Source organism: Felis catus, chromosome C2 (assembly GCF_018350175.1).
Source record: "Felis catus isolate Fca126 chromosome C2, F.catus_Fca126_mat1.0, whole genome shotgun sequence".
In the NCBI taxonomy this organism is placed as follows: Eukaryota; Metazoa; Chordata; class Mammalia; order Carnivora; family Felidae; genus Felis; species Felis catus.
This window is the reverse complement of record NC_058376.1, coordinates 122037976-122054497: the sequence shown is the minus strand read 5'-3', so window position 1 is coordinate 122054497 and position 16522 is coordinate 122037976. Positions and strand designations below refer to the sequence as shown.

The 16522-nt window shown below is 44.6% G+C and overlaps 1 protein-coding gene and 1 long non-coding RNA gene across 6 annotated transcripts in view; one reads left to right on the top strand and one right to left on the bottom strand.

Annotated features, from left to right (window-relative positions):
- PXYLP1 (2-phosphoxylose phosphatase 1) overlaps positions 1 to 16522 on the top strand; it is a 73014-nt gene that overhangs the window by 4469 nt on the left and 52023 nt on the right. For 2 of the 3 annotated variants that reach the window (XM_023260516.2, XM_006936369.5), the window contains exon 2: positions 14794 to 14916. The gene's annotated coding sequence lies outside the window, so the exon portion shown is untranslated. Of the gene's footprint in view, positions 1 to 14477; positions 14659 to 14793; positions 14917 to 16522 lie in introns of those variants that run through there. The other variant, XM_023260517.2, reaches the window with a different exon arrangement.
- On the bottom strand, positions 10469 to 13688 carry LOC109491478. 3 transcript variants are annotated; one of them, XR_006585456.1, is made up of 3 exons: positions 13237 to 13688; positions 11013 to 11260; positions 10469 to 10784 (listed from the first exon to the last, which is right to left on the bottom strand). It is a non-coding gene; the product is annotated as an uncharacterized LOC109491478 (long non-coding RNA). The 3 variants fall into 3 exon arrangements; XR_006585455.1 differs by having other exon boundaries at positions 11013 to 11227; XR_006585454.1 differs by having other exon boundaries at positions 11013 to 13688.

Here is a 16522-nt window from a genome sequence, read left to right as displayed (position 1 = left end):
TGGGCCTCTGTGTGTAACCGACTTCCTCAGAGAGAGCTGGAATCAATAGCATGGAAACCAGAGCTTTAAAAAACAAACAAAGATGAAAATTATTGCACCTGGTTTTGACACCCCCTTCCCCTCCTCTCTGCTTGTTTGTGGTTAGAGTCATAATTTACACCAAATTTACAAATAGTTTGAATATATTTGTCCTACCACTCAATTAGAAGGAGACCTGTGTCTTTCCCACTAACAAAACCATAGCTTACTTTCCTAGAACTACCTCATTCTTGGATCCCGTACCAAACTTTAGGCCTTCAGAGATACAGCCATATCATTATGAGCTTTTAAACTATAAAATAAACTATAAAATAAAATGAAGCTCTTGCTAATTTTGTCATCTAATATGGGAGAATCTGAAGTTAGAATAAAACATGTTACTGCCTTGTTAACTCTTTATGCTTCTAAAATGAAAGAAGCAGTTGGATTAAGGTGGAAGAACGTTATTATGGTAGAAGTGTCTGGAAACTCAAAAATAATAAAGGAGGGACACAGTCTTACAGAAATAAACTGTTAAATTTTAAACATTGTTACTAAAATGTGCAGAGGTATAAATAGGAATTTCTATAGAAGTATAAGCAAGTATAGAATTTTAATGAGTATAGATAAGTATAGAAACTAGTCAGTCATTTTGTTGAAATATTTAAATATTTAATATTATGATCATACATTATTATGCTTATGCAGTACCTTACCATATAAAAAACTTTTTTTATGTTTATTCATTTTTGAAAGGGAGACAGAACACAAGCGGGGGTGGGGCACAGAATCTGAAGCAGGCTCCAGCCTCTGAGCTGTCAGCACAGAGCCCGACGTGGGGCTCGAACTCCCGAACCGCGAGATCATGACCTGAGCCGATGTCAGATGCTCAACTGACTGAGCCACCCAGGTGCCCCAGTACCTTACCATATAAATAGGCAACTGAGCCTATGATCTTAAGTCTTTCCAGCAAGTCTGGGATCTTAGAGATGAAGAAACGGGACCACAGGGTGTTTCAAAAGGCTTCTCCTAGAATGTAGAACTCTTGAGAAGAGAAATATTATGTAAACTTAGGTATTCCTGCTACAGTTGCTTGATAACCAAATGTGACTACATAGTTATTTGAAAATTACAGGTAGTCTCCTGCTTAGGGGTAAAAGTGGGTATTGGCTTTCTTTAAAATGTTCTGCAGGTCAAACAGACACAACCAGCATGTGATCAGCACCACCAGAAACCTCCTGGAAGGATTTCTCAGGGTTTGTGGACGTAAGAGGTTCTCTGCTGATGACTTCCCAGTACTAGAGTACCTGAAGACCTGTGTATTCAGCATAGTACAGTAGTGAAGAGTATAGACTCTGAAGCCATTCTGGCTTGGAATCCTGGATCTGTCATTACTAGTCTTGTACACTTGGACAAGTTACTTAACTACTCTGTGCCTCAGTTTCTTCATTTGTAAAATTGAGATGATGATAAAAATTGAGATGCTATTATTGTGAGGCTAAAATGAGTTCGTACATGACGAGGACTTGGAACGGTGCCTAGCACATGATATGCTTTAAAAATGTTAGCTGTTGGGGCACTTGGGTGGCTCAGTCGGTTAAGCGTTAAACTTAGGCTCAGGTCATGATCTTCTGGTTTGTGAGTTTGAGCCTCGCATTAGGCTCTGTGGTGTCAGGGCAAAGCCCGCTTGGGATCATCTGTCTTCTCCCCCCCACCCCTTCCGAAAAAAGAGAAATAAACATTTAAAAATAAATACATTTTTAAAAAGTAAAAAAATGGTAGCTGTTATTACCATTCACTCATTCCTTAAAAATATGTTTTTGGTGCCAACCAACCTCACCAAGTTGATGGATATAGGAGAATGGACAAGACACACATAGCCTGTCCCAGTGGAACAGAGGACTTGGTGCTTAAGTTCACAGCGAAGGACCTGAATGGTAGTGCAGACATTTCCCAGACGCTCACCTGCCTTTTTGCCACCTATTATGATCATGAGGGCCTAGGGCAGGCCTATGAAGGGTTGACCATGGCAGGGGGTGGAGCTTATTATCTTGATCGGGTACACTCAGGTGTGATGTTGCCTTGCCCGATGTTTAAGATATGCCCTTGATTCACAAGCACATGCTGGTTGTTAATGTTTTAACTATCACTCTTGGCCTCAGGTTGTTAGTGGGAAGTGTGATAAGAGACTGTAAGCTCAGTATTTACTCACCTGCTTTGCCGGCACTGCTCTTGGTCCTGGTGGACAGCATACTGCCCTGACCACTGGTTCAGACTGGTGTTTCAGCAGCCCTAAAGGCCCCCCCAGTACTGTGAGAGACCCAATTCTGAGTGAGCAATAGCACGGCTGCTTAAGGGTGGCCGGGGGATTTGCACTGAGGCAGAAGGCCAGACCATCATGCTTCCTGTATCTGCCATAGTCAGAACCTTCTGGACATGAAGATCTCTGGGGGACTGTATTGATAGGCTTGGATTTAATAACTGGTTCTGGAGAATGGAAGTCCTCACTTGCTCTGTGTGTCCTACAAAGAAACTCCCACGTGGAAGCCTGCCCAGCTAGCTAGCGCCTGCCAGCACGGCCTGGCGCAGGCCTCTGGCCATGGACTGCGGACTGGAGAGCCCGTGATCGCTGCCTCAGGAACTTGAGCGCCTCTGCCTTGTGTGAATGTGATTGCTACAGCCTTGGCTTCACACTGGAGCGCTTCGTGTTAATGTGTCGCCTGTCGGACTGGAAACCTAATAGCTCTCTTAGTGAGGAGCCTGCTTTTATTTGTTTTTGAACTACTGGAATTTGAAGTCAGGGAGATTTTGTCATTTTTTTTTTTTTAAATACTTGCCCCATGCTTGGAAAATAAAGAAATGACAAAAAATGTCATTCACTTTTAAAAGCCATTTATTTGTATGCAGGCAGAACTGAGTTAAGCAGAGGGGAACCTGTCTTTAGTTTCCATGTGGTTCCCCAGGTGCTCTAACTTTTCTGGTCGTGGTTGCCTCACGATTTCCCAGATGGGGTCATCTTTTGTCACCTGTTTGTCTGTCTCCATCACAGTTCCTAATGGAAACCTAGACCTGAAAATCAGAGCTTGGATATTTATGGTTGAAGGTCATCGCACTGACAGTGGATTTTTTTTCTCGTTGTTGGCTCCATCTTCAAGTTGAAAAATAACTGTTGTCTTTGAGAAAGGCGTATTTCAGGAGATGCTAATGTCAGGCAGGAAGATGCAGGTACGTCTGCCTCGTTCTTGGTTCATCTAATTTCCATGTTAGTAGCATATGATTTTTTATTGGTGCATCTTGCTCTAATGGCTGCTGATTATCTTGGAACAGCTGCATTAATTGATGGTGTTTAACAACTCAACGTACAGTAAGTAATTGCAGTTGGCTTGGCTGAACAGAACAGGTTCTTTTTTACTGGCTTTTTAGCTCAAGGAGTGTTTTCTCTGTGTGCTGAATGCCAGAAAGGGAGTTGGGGACGCTTTGCCCCAGTGCCTACCCACCACTCAATGCTCACACTCCCCTGGGACACTGCGTGCCGATTGTCTTTGCACGGGCCTGTCTCCTCAGCTTGACGGGGAGCTCCTGGAGGCCGGGGCTCACATCCAGCACGTCTCTCTGACTCTTCAGCCCTGAGCACAAGGACTCGCATGGAATATGCCTCAGTAAAGGTTGGGTGAATGAATGATTGGCTGGTTGCAAATCAGTCAGGTTTGCTTTTAGCTGCAAGTAACAGAAAGTCCTACTTTAGTGGTTTAAGCATATAATGGTTTCTTTCTTTCATGTAACAAGATGTCCAAATGTAGGTGGGTGCTAGCATTAGTTTCAACAGCTGATGTCTGTCTGGACTGACATTTCTGTTATTTTCTTGGCCTGTCCTTCATGATGGTGAGATGACTGCGGCAGGAAGGAGGCGCCAGCCACACTGGTACCTTTGATCAGGAAAGCAGACGTTTTCCCCAGAACACTGAGCAGACTTCCCCTGACATTTCACGTGTCACATGACCAGTCCCAGTTTAAAGGGCCATGTGACTATTTAGCAGGGCACACTGTTGCCAAGAATAGTTGGGTGGGCTCACTGCTAAACAAATAACCCAAATATGCTTAAAGACTCAAATATGGTAGACATTTACTTTTTGCTGACACAAAATCCAAAATGGCTGTTCCTAATTAGTGGGGAGTTCTCTTCCAACAGGTGATTAAGGGACCCAGGCTCTTAATTCTGCCATGCTTGTTTACATCAATCAGAAGAGGAGGGAGCCTGGAGGATGGTGTGGGAGAATTTTATGGGCCAAGCTTGGAGGTGGTGAATTAATTCCAGTGATATTCCATTGGCAGGGGCTCAGACACATGGCCACACCTCCTGGAAGAGAGGCTGGGGAATGTGGTCCAGTGCCTAGGAAGAAGAGGAGTTGGGTTTTATGATTAGCTGGCAGTCTCTGCCACACTGTCCCTCCCACCCCCGCCCAAATCAGAATTCTCTTAGCAAGGAAGAAGGCATGAATATTGAGGGACAACTAGGGGTGTCTGTCCTAGAAGGAAATAGTGTGCTAAGAAGGCTACCTCCCAAAATAGTCTTCATTTCCAGATCATCTGTCTTAAATCCCTGCTTCTGTTCCTACTTTTCGGAAGTGGACCAGAACAATAGAAGGTCCTCATTATCCCTGTTTCTTGACCCCAGGCCTGTTCTTAACAGCTTTAAGGGAATGAGTCATAATTGATCCCCCTCGCAGTTGAAGATTACCCCAGGGGAAATGGGATTCAGCACCCCGAGGCCAGAGGAGCTCTGAGCCTTTGAGACCTTCTTGCCAGTGAGCCTTTCAAGTGCCCCCACTCACCTAGCCTTCCAAAGTTTCTCTTCCTCTTCAGCCCCCAGCCTAGCCCACCCACATCCGGAAGGGAGCAAGGGATGCAGCACAGAGTGACCCCTGCTTCCCACTCAAATGATTTGAGAAATCTTTTCCCAGCCACTTCCTGCTAGTTTTTCTCTGTAAACATTAATAAATGACCCACTTACCTACTGAGAGTTAAAGTGTTTTGTTCCTGTTCCGTTTGTGGTGGGTTTCTGTGACACGTGTTTCTCCATCCACAGTGTCTTTCTTGGTGCCCTTCTTTACTCCCTCCCTTCCTTTCTTCCCACACACACCTACTGAGCCACCTGCTGCTTCCTCAGCTCTGTGTTCGCCCAGCCCTGCAAGCAGTAGCGGGGAAGCTGACCTGAGCCTGTGTGTTGACGCATATGATGGGAGGGCTGTGGTCGCCCAATACTGGGGGGCCTCACCTAGCATTGGGGTCAGGGAAAACTTCTAGGAGGAGCTGCCTTTTGCGCTGCATTTAAGGATGAGTAGGAGTTAACCAGGTCAACAAGGCACTTGGGCCAAGCGAGTGGGCACAGACACTGAATTACGAGAAGGGGCATGTGGCGGTTGGGGGAGAACGGTAAGTCCAGTGCGCCAGAGTTCAGGTCCAGCACTGTGGTCATTTACTCGTTTAACAGAGAGCGGTGAACGAGGCAGATAAGGTCGCAGCCCCAAGGGAGCTCAGGGTCTGGGCTGGAAGAGGGAATGAGGCTGTAGGGGAGGGTGGGCGGGAATCCGAGGTGGGCTTGGCTGCTGTCCCAGCCGCTGCCCTGAAGGGTTTGCTGTTGCAGGCTGAGCAGGATGTGGGCCCACTGATTGTGCTGTTCGCCTCTCCTGCCCCGTCCCTCTGTTTCCGATTCATTTCTGGTCCTTTGCCCGGGCATTACTCAGGCCATGAAAATAGAGGCTGGCACCAGAACACCAGCGTGTAGTCAGTGAGGAAAGTCGAAACTGTCATTACATATCAAGGTATATACGCCAGCTGGATTTTTGACGGAGCGCTTTCTCGGAGCCCCAAGGATGAGGTCCTCAAGTTGGTTTACGATTTTTTTCCCTCTCCTTTCAACTCCTACCAATACTTCTGGCTACTTGGCTCAGAATATGGCCTAGCCGTGTCTGTTACCCACCCTGTGAACACATTGAAATCTAAGTGAGGTTTGCCCTTGCCGTGGGCTGGCCTGTTGGGAGAGGCCGGGTCACCTCTACGGGCCCATTGGGTACTGCTCCACGGTCCACGAGGGTGTCCCTCCAGGCGAGGACTACCGCCTGAGAAGGGAACTGTTGTCACCAGCAGGCAGGTCTGCTCAATTCCCCGAGGAAATGGGGGCTGTGCCAGGGTTCAGCGGGGCTGTCAGCTGCCTTCATCGTGACGAATGGCCCCAGGGTGGTTTCCTTCTTTCTCTCTACCCAGCCCTGTTCGTTATGGTGGAATTGACGGTGCTGGGGAGTGGGGTGCAGAGAGGAACTTTTGTGCTAGTCTAAGCCCAGGGCTGAATGTACGGCATTGTGTTTCCAGGTAGGGAAATCTCAGTCCATAGAAGGAAACTCCACCAGCCCCATGGTGTCTACTGGGTGCCTTCTTGGTGCTAAAGGCTGTAGGGAATATATAGTAATAAAATGAGAAAAGGAGGATCGTTACTACCTGTGATGTGATTTATAATAAGAAATATACGTTCGTTCATCCCTGTTTCTGGCGCAGACCCCCTAAACTGTGCTGGGACCCAAGAAGGTGTCTTTTGTTATGTTAATGAAGTGATGGTTTTTGAAAGCCCCCAGGTAACTAAGGATGGGGACCGGTTGCGAGGAGAACCAGCCTGTGATTAGAAGGTTGGAACTTTCAGTCCCATCCCCAGACCTCCAGGGAGGGGAGAGGGGTCGGAGGTCAAATCAGTTGTCAATGGCCAACGATTTAATCAGTCATGCCTATGTAATGAAGCCTCCGTAAAAACACAAAAGGACGGGTTTGACGAGTTTCCAGGGCGAGCACTTGGGGGTGCGGGAGACTAGCACCCTGGGAGAGAGCATGAAAACTAGGTGACCTTTCCCACATGCATATTTTTCCCTGTGCACCTCTTCCATCTGACTATTCCTGAATTCTGTCCTTTTATAGTAAACCGGTGATCTAGTAAGTAAAATGTGTCTCTGGGTTCTGTGAGCCACTCTAGCAAATTAATTGAACCAAAGAGGGAGACAGACCTCCAGGGACAGCACAAGGGACAACCTGGGTTTGCCATCGTCCTCTGAAGTGGTGAGGGCTGGGGGGAAGCTGAGCCCTTAACCTGTGGACTCTGACGCTGTCTCCAGGTAGGTAGGGTCAGAATTGAGTTGAATTGTAGGACACCCAGCTAGGGTCAGAGAACTACTTGGTGATGTGCGGGGAAAACCCGTACATACACTAGACTTAGGTACGGAATCCTTAGTACCCTAAGTGCAGTCCCTTCCACAACCCCAGAAAGTGGGTGATTTTATATTCCGCTAGAATATAAGCTCTGTGAGGGAAGGGATTTTGGACTACTTTGGTCACTGCTGATCCCCAGCTTCTATAACTGTGCTTGGCGTATTGCAGAGGCTCAGTAAATATTTGTTGAATGAATAATCGAATCACCATTTACAGGTGAGGAAACCAGCTCAGAGAGGTTAAGTAACTTGCCTGAGGTACTGCAGCTGGTAAGCGGTGGAGTCAAAGGCCCGGCTCTCAGTCCCAGGGAGGCACCATGAGCTGTGACTTGGGGTCCCAGCCCCATTGCCCTTGGAATGTGGGCTCCTTCCAGGATAGCCCTGGAGGAAGGCCTGCAGCCTGTCTGGCTGATACTCTGCCCAAATGCAGCACAAGCTTGGCAGAAGCTAGCATTTGTATGGTGACGAGCCGCAAGCCCCCAAATGTCAAAGCCGGCAAGGTTGTCTGCATTCTTGGCTGCCAGTGCCTTGCTGTAAACTCAAGGGTGAGAATGTATACACAGGAGTGTATCTGTCAGCTTCTGAGTGATGTTTCTATGTTGCCGCCTTCATCCTGTCAGTCGTGTGTTCAGGAACCTTCTGTGGCTCCCTCCTCCTACAGCAGCCTAGTCTGGCCCCACTCATTCTCCACCCTGTTCACTGATGAGTGACTGCATAAAACCTGTCATCAGTCAACAGTGTAGGGAGGGGTGGATTCTGCCTCTGCCTGTGTACCACTGGATACATTATTTATCCTCCTTGAAATGCCTGCTCACATCAGGCATGCCCACTAACATCCTACCTGCCCTGTAGCTTTAGCAGTTTCTGTCTCATCCTTAAAGCCCCATCTGACCATTTAGCACATGTCCCCTTCCCTAACCCCTGTAGCCTCAGTCTGTTTATATAGTGCATTTCCTAATGGAGTTCCTGGAGCCCTGGTTTCTTTGGGTATGATGGGGCTTCTGCTGAGTGGGGCACCAGACCCCTCCCAGTAAACTATGATTTTATCTTTCTTACACATCAGGTTTCATGTTGCATTAGTTTTGAAAGGAGGTACTCTTTCAAAACCACTGGTCTCTCAATAGCTTAGGTACCTGCCTTGTGACTTCTTGCTTAACTAACATTGTTTAAAAAATAATTTAAATAGGGGCGCCTGGGTGGCTCAGTTGGTTGGGCGTCTGGCTTCGGTTCAGGTCATAATCTCACATCTCACAAGTTCAAGCCCCGCATCGGCCTGTGTGCTGACAGTTCAGAGCTTGGAGCCTGTTTCGGATTCTGTTTCTCCCTCCCTCTCTGCCCTTTCCCCACTCTCACACTCTGTTTCTCTCTTTCTCTCTCTCCCTCCCTCTGAGAAATAAATAAACATTTAAAAAATTGTTAATTTAAATAAATTCTACAGCTTTCTTTTTTTTTCTGATTTTAAAAGTCATAAGTGTTTAAGAAAATTTGGAAAATGCAAGACTATAAATGAGAAAAGAAGTCTTCTAGGATGCTACCACCTGCTTCAAGAGTTGTAAACCAGTCTTTCCCCCTTGCAGTTTGTTTCAAAGCAGAGTAAAATTACTGTAGTCCCAGCCATAACCACTCCTAACATTAAGGGTCTATTTTCTCTTTCCAGGGTTTCTTTAAGAATTGTCACTTTTATTGATTTAAAAAAAAAATAGCACTAAAGAGTATAACAGTAAAAAATCTCACTCTCAGCCCTGTTTCAGATGACTCAGTCCAGTTTTGTAATGTATCTTCTTTAACATAATTGAGCTCAAACTGTATATGCTGTATTATAGCTTGCTCTTTTGACTTAACATTTTCTGTCATTACTAACCATTTGTTATTTGTACCATAACACACTGTAAAAACAAAGCATTAAATATGTGAGTAAATATTGAAAAGTCCACAGTAGAGATAACCACTATTAACTTGGGGACTGTCTCCTTCCAGACCTTATTCTGTAAGTTTACATGTTTTCTTAAAATTTCCTGGTATATGTTGAGTTGTGCAAATGTTTGTTTTACCTTCAGAGACACCTATACAATAGATTAGCACTGTATCTATTATGCTGCTGAAATAGAGAACAAAGGCAAAAGAAAAAAAATTAAATTTCTTTATAGTTTAGAGCCCATTGACAAGTCCTTGACACAGGCAGAGTGACCTTCCCGTAGGAGCTCAACCCCTCGATGATGACACTTTGCTAAGGGCAAAAGGCAACCTTAGCTTAACAGTGGCCTCACCTTCAGGATCCTATAAGTCTACGTTAACATATAAAAATTTCCTTGGAAACTTCCTTTATCTCTGCTCCCCAAGATACATGTTAGCAGTCATCCTCCAAGCACATGGCCCACTGATATGCATCTAAAGGGTCTCATGACTAGGGTTTTACTAGACAGTAGTGAAGGACCTTTTCCTAACAGCTAGCCTCTCAAGGTCCTGGAAACCTTGCTTCCAAAATTCCTTAGACTTATGCTATCCCTAGCCCTCTCTTAATCCCACTACAGCTCTTCCTACACATAGGCCCTATCCCCATGCTTTACTAAAACCTCCTGTTTGCACCGAAGAGGATTCAAGAATTCTTTCTTAACCATTCACTCTGAACCCCACCATTTCCACATCGCTGCCACTTGCACACTCTCTCTCATTCATTTTTCACTTGGCAGAATCTGGAGGTTTGTCCACATCCACACCTAAGCCCATCTCTTTCTCCTTTCCCCTCCCTTCCCCCTTTCCCCTCCCTTCCCTTCTTTTTTTAAAAGATTTTATTTTTAAGTAATCTCTATCCACAACGTGGTGCTCAAATTCACAACCCCAAGATCAAGAGTCACATGCTCTACCAACTGAGCCTGTCAGGTGCCCCCCTCTTTCTTTTTAAAGGCTAAATCCTGTTCCATTATATGAACAAACTGTAATTTTCCAACCATTTCCCTCTGGGGTACATTTCAGTTTTCAAATTTTTATATTTATTCTTATTGCTGCTTTATACACATGAATAAGCATTTTTGGGGATTAGATACCCAGAATACAAATTCCTGGGGCAAAAGGTATGTGTGTTTACTGTTTTAATGAGACCACAGTTCTTCTTCACAAATACTGTTCCACTTAACCCTCTTACCAACAGTGTGTGAAAGAATGTACCCCCCCCCCCCCCATTGGGACTAACGTCCACTAGAGACGGATGATCTTTTTATTTTTTTGCCAATCTGAAGGGTGAGACATACGATGTCATTTTTAAATTTGTATTTCTTTCCATCCAGCTTTTCCAAGCATATACATACACACATTAAAAAAAAAAAATGGGTCGTGCAGGGCATGGCTCTGTATCCTTTTTTAGTTTTTCACATTAAGTCACATTAAAATGTTCACATTTTCTGGGTCATTGCATGGTCTTCAAAAGCTCACTTGTTCAGGGGTGCTATTTCACTGAACGGTGCAGATGACCTGGAATGTTCTTTATCTTAGTTTATTTAAGTCCTTAATCTCCAGCGCCTGGGGAATGACAAGTAATAGAAAAGAAGGGAAAGCAGAAGGAGCACCTTCTGTGGGGGATTGTGGGATCTGCCCAGGAAATGAAGCAAATTAAAATCTGAATTAGATGTTTGCTCAGGGGCTCATCCCTTAGGTATTTGGCAGGGAGGTGTCTAAAGTAAATATCACCATGAGCTCTTGTTTTATAGGGACACTGAATACTATCTGTTAAATATTAAGAAGCTTCACCTGTTTCGTGTGCTCCATTAAAAGTGCACAGCTTTGTTGTTGTTGTTGTTGTTGTTGTTGTTGTTTTGGATAAGGAGATTATGATGCTCCCAGAGCATCTCACATCGGCGGAGACATCCGGGAGGCAGGGTGGTGTGAGGGACATCGTGTTGAACTGTCAAGTCTGAAGAGTTGGCTTCAGATTCCGGCTCTTCCCCCGACAGCTGTGTGTAAACCTGAAGAAGACACTCAGACCTGTTCCCGGGGGTCTGTGTGGTGTGAATGACCAGGGTGTGAGTGGCTTTGGACAGCCTGATGGAGGGTAGGCTAGTAGTTAGAGGCCAATTGTAGCTCAGTATTATTGAGAACAATAAAAATGAGCACTGTCTAATAGTAGGATGGTATAAAAAATAAATATTTGGTCTTTGCCCCCCAGTTCAGAGCACGCAGCTCCTGGAACACGGAATCTCCAGAGTGCTAAGAGTATCTTTTAGGTGCTAATGACTGCTGGTCTGGGGGTCAGGAGAGGGGGTTAGATAAGCTTCTGGATGGGAGCTGGTTGCCTGGAAGGCCAAAGCACCATTAGAGGTTTGGACTTTAAGCCCCACCAATGGCCTATGATTTAGTCCGTCATAGATGAAAGGAGACCTCTATAAAAACCTCTCAACAGCGGAGATTTAGAGAGCTTCCGGGTTGGCAGCACATCCGCGTGCTAGGAGGGCAGCATGCCTGGAGAGAGCATGGAAGCCCTGTGCCCTGGCCCCACACCTTGCCCTGTGCATTCCTTCCATTTGGCTGTTCCTGAGTTGTATCCTTTATATAATAAATCTATGGTGACAGCAAGTAAAATGTTCTCCAGTTTTGTGAGCTGTTGTAGCAAATTATTGAACCTGAAAGGGGGAGGGGCTGTGGGAGGCCCCACCTCTGACTTTGTAACTAGATTAGACAAAAGTGGGTAATTTGGGGACCCGGTGCTTGTAACTGGCATCTGAAGTGGGGGCAGTCTTTGGAACTGAGTCCTTCAACCTGTGGAGTCCGACATTAATTTGGGGTAGTCGGTGTCAGAATTGAATTGTAGGACACCCAGCTGGTGTCCACAGAGTTGGAGAATTGGTTGGTGTAGGGGGAAAAAAAAAAAAAAACAACGTTTGGTGTCAGAAGTATTGTGAGTCAAAACAGCTGAGCTGTATATGTTACCAGTCTCCAGAAATGTTCTGACACACAGTCAGCCAGGTCTGTGCTAGGCTTTGTCCACCAGAGGCACGCTTGTGAACAGACAGACCCTATCGCTGCTGTACGATGGTTTGTAGTGAGTCACAGGAGACAGCCAGCTAGCTTTTCAGTGTAGTTGTTTGATTATGTACTAATAGTCCCGGAGAGTGTCCTGAAGGAGAGATACAGAATGACTTGAGAGTGTCAGACAGGACCCTGATCTAGACAGGGGAGTTCAAGGGCAGCTTCCCTGAGAAAATGATCTTTGAGCTGGGGTCCGAAGGCTGATGGTGAGTTAGCTGTGTGGAAAGGTGGAGAGGCAGAGGAGAGATAGCAGCCTGCTGGCTGGGGGAAGGCAGAAAGGATGGATTGCCGGTGACTGTAGTGAGCCTCTCCTCTGCACATTCATCTGTCCATTCATTCAGCCATCCAGCAGACATCGATTGATTACCTGGGCCAGGTACTGTTTTTGGTACTGAGGACAGAAGAGTAGGGAGCAAGACAAAGTCTCTGGCCTCATCACTACTGCTGCGTAAGAAATCATCCCCAAATTTGGTGACTTAAAACAGCCATCATTTCACTGTTATCCTCATGGTCTGGAGGTGGACAGGGCCAGCTTGTGTTTCTCACGCGGGTCTCTCACAGTTATGCAGGCAGTGGGTGGTCTAGAATCATCCAGATATTCCCTGACTCACATGTCTGATGCCTGGGCTGGGAAGCCTCAGTGGCTGCCTGGGTGTCCCTGTCTCCGGGTGGCCTCTCACATGGTCGCTTCGGGCCTCTAAAGCAAATGGTCCAAGAGAGAGCAAGCCAGATAGAATCTCATGGACTTTCCTGACCTGGTCTTAGAGGTCACACAGCATCATTTCTGTCCCATTCTATTCACTAAGGTAGTCCTGAAGCCTGATCGGGGGAGCTAGAACTCCCTCTTGATGGGAGATGTGACAGAAAACTTGTAGATGTGCTCCAGAACCCCCACACCCTCACCTTCTGCTCCTCCTAGCTTCTTATCCTTGGCTTTAAACCTACCCACCTGCCTCAGCTCACCAGCGTCCTCCAGAGAAGGCAGTCTTATGGCCTGCATCCTGGCTCCAGCATGCCCCTTGGGGGTCCCACCTTCTTCCCCTGCCCCAAATAGCTCCAGAAAGGAGAGTTTTCTTCATCTCCTTTCTTGGTGGGAGATGGGGTGGGGGGCGGTTGGTGCCTTTTGTGGACTCGAACCCCAAGCATCTACCCAGCTGACCCACCTCCTAATTGGGTCATCAGAGGACATGCATGGACACAGGCACCAAGTCCCCAAGGAGCAAGGCTGTTTTGTGGGGCTCAGAAATGGCCAGGATGACTGGTAGTCGTACCCGTGAGCCCGGACTGACAGTGAGCCTTGTAGGCCTTGGGCAGGGTTTGATCAGCATCCTAAGAGCATTATGGGAAACTGCTAAATGGCCAGAGTTTTGTTGACCACCTTCCAAGAGGATTATAGAAGACAGTCCTATGATCTCACTTACACGCGGAATCTTAAAAAAAAAAAATGAGGTCATAGATATAGACAATAGATTAATGGTTGCCAGGTGGGGGTGGGGCTGGACAAAATGGGTGAAGGACGTCCAAAGGTACAAAATACCAGTTATAAAATAATTAAGTCATGGAGACATAATGTACAGCATGGTGACTATAGTTAGTAATACTATATTGTGTATTTGAAAGTTGCTAAGAGTAGATCTTAAAAGTTCTCGTATAAGAACAAAATTGAACTATGTATGGTGATGAATATTAACTATGGTGAGGAATGTTAACTAGGCTTATTGTGGTGATCATTTTGCAAAACATACAAATATCAAATCATTATGTTGTGCATCTGAAACTAATATAATGCTATACGTAAATTATACTTAAGTGAAAAGAAGACAGACCTCTGGGAAGACAAGATTTTGCATTATGTCTTTAAGTTAATGTTAGAATTATTTATTACAAAGGACTTTCAGTATGTTCCTAGTTTCAGAAAAGGAAGCATAGATCTCCATCCTGATTAAACGAGTTATAATAACACCAATGATATGGCAGTCTGTGGTCAGTTATCATAAGGTAGGTGGGCAGAGCCAATCTTCCGTAGCCAACAGAGTTCACACCACTGTCAGCTGAACAGAGTTTACAGCAAACATAACTACCATTATGATGTCCTATAACACCCAACAAATAGTGCAACAGTTAACAATCAATAGTGCCCAAGTAATAAAACAGCAAACCTTGGAAGATGACTATTAAAACAAATCTCTAAATGTTACAGGATAGGTCTTTGCTCTCTTTAGTAGACATACTCAGAAACTCAATTTAGAAACTTAATTTAATGATGATAATACAGAATAAGTATTGGTTCATTTAGCTTACGTTTGTGGAAACTGATATGTAAACAGAAGTCATGGCCACCGCAGTGCCCTGCATTCTCAAAAACACTTGTGTGAGCAGCTGCCTCCCCCATGGTTCTCATTAAATACCATTGATTTATCTATCTATCTATCTTTTTATTTATTTATTTATTTATTTATTTATTTATTTATTTATTTATTTATTTATTTATTTATTTATTTTATAGAACCCCTAGTGATTTACAGGTAAGTATGGCCTGCTCTGGAAAACTTGAAAGGACCTACCATCCTCCAAATGACATCTTTGTTTCAAGACCTCTACTTGTCTCAGCTTCAAGTTAGGTTTCAAGGTAAGTACCATATTCCAGATGACAGAGTGGTTTTAAGATGTAAATGACCAGGTCTCTCCCGAAAATGTTGCTTGATGATAAGTTTATGGGGCTAACCCCAACCTGCACATTTATTTTTTTTTTCTTTTTCCAACCTGCACATTTAAAAATTCCTAGAAAACTCTTGCTTTGAGAAAAAAAAAAAAAAAGATTTTATTGGTATATTTTCAGATGGTAGCAGACCAAAAATGGAAAGGAATTAACCATTATTGAGCTATTATTGATAGGGTTTTGGAGTGGCGGTAGGGTCCGGAGCGTATGGCCAAGAAAGAAGTATTAAGATGTCTTTGGCTCAAAAAGGTGATTTTATTAAAGCATGGGGATGGGACCTGTGGGCAGGAAGAGCTGCCCCAGGACTGTGAAGAGAGACTGGGGTGGTAAAGTTAAAGGAAGTTTCCAAAGGGACTTTGATATGGTAAAGAAGATTCATGGATACTGGAGGTCTAGCTCTTGTCAAGCGAAGGTTGTTTTTCCCCCTAGCGAAGTATTAACATGAAGACAGTAGGGAGTTCCTGGAGAAATGTCATACTCTGCCAGCCTCAAGTATTTGTCAGTGGGCTGCAGGTTATAAGGAAATTTAATTTTATCTGCCATTTCCTTCTGCCTTTGTTTCCCACATCATTACGGTGTTTTATGTATATTGGTTTAATCTTATTCAAAAGCCTATATATACAGGTAAGTATTATTGTTAAGCTACTGTAACAAATTCCCAAAGTTCACTGGCTTAACACAATAGATTATTTTTCCTTTATAAAAACAGTCCAGTTTGGCTCCAAGATGGCGGTATTAAGGATGGGGGTTCATGAAAGTGGTGGGACCTCTGCTCCACCCAGAAATTTGGGGACCCAGGCTAGCGGAATCCCCGCCTTCTATAATATGTTGTTCCTAAGTGTTTTTTCCTCTTTTCTTTGGATTACTTTATTTTTTTTTCTTTAATACTGCACATTTCTGTTTATTCAGTATCAAGTCCTATCCTATCTTCTTTCCTTTCCAGTTGTATTGAGATATGATTGACATATAACATCGTATTAAGGTGTACAACATAATGATTTGATATATGTATATGTGTATGTGAAATGATCACAAGTTTGGTTAACATCCATTTCCTCAACTATTTATAAGTTTTTTTCTTGTGATGAGAACTTTAAAGGTTTACTCTTTCTGGGGTACCTAGGTGGCTTAGTCATTTGAGCGTCTGACTCTTGATTTCGGCTTAGGTCATGATCTCAGGGTCGTGGGATTGAACCCCACATGGGGCTCCCCACTGAGCATGGAGTCTGTTTAAGATTCTCTCTCCCTCTCCCTCTGTGCCTCTTCCTCACTTGTGCAAACTTGCTCTCTCTCTCTCTCTCTCTCAAATAAATAAAAATGAAAAAAAACAAAACAAAAAAGATTTACTCTTTCAGCAACTTTCAGGTATACAATAGAATATTGTTAACTATAGTCACCATGCTATCCATTACATCCCCAGGACTTATATATCTTGTAATCAGGAGTTTGGACCTTTTGTCCACCTTCACCCCTTTCCCCTACCCCATCCCCTGCCTCTGATAACCACCAAACTGTT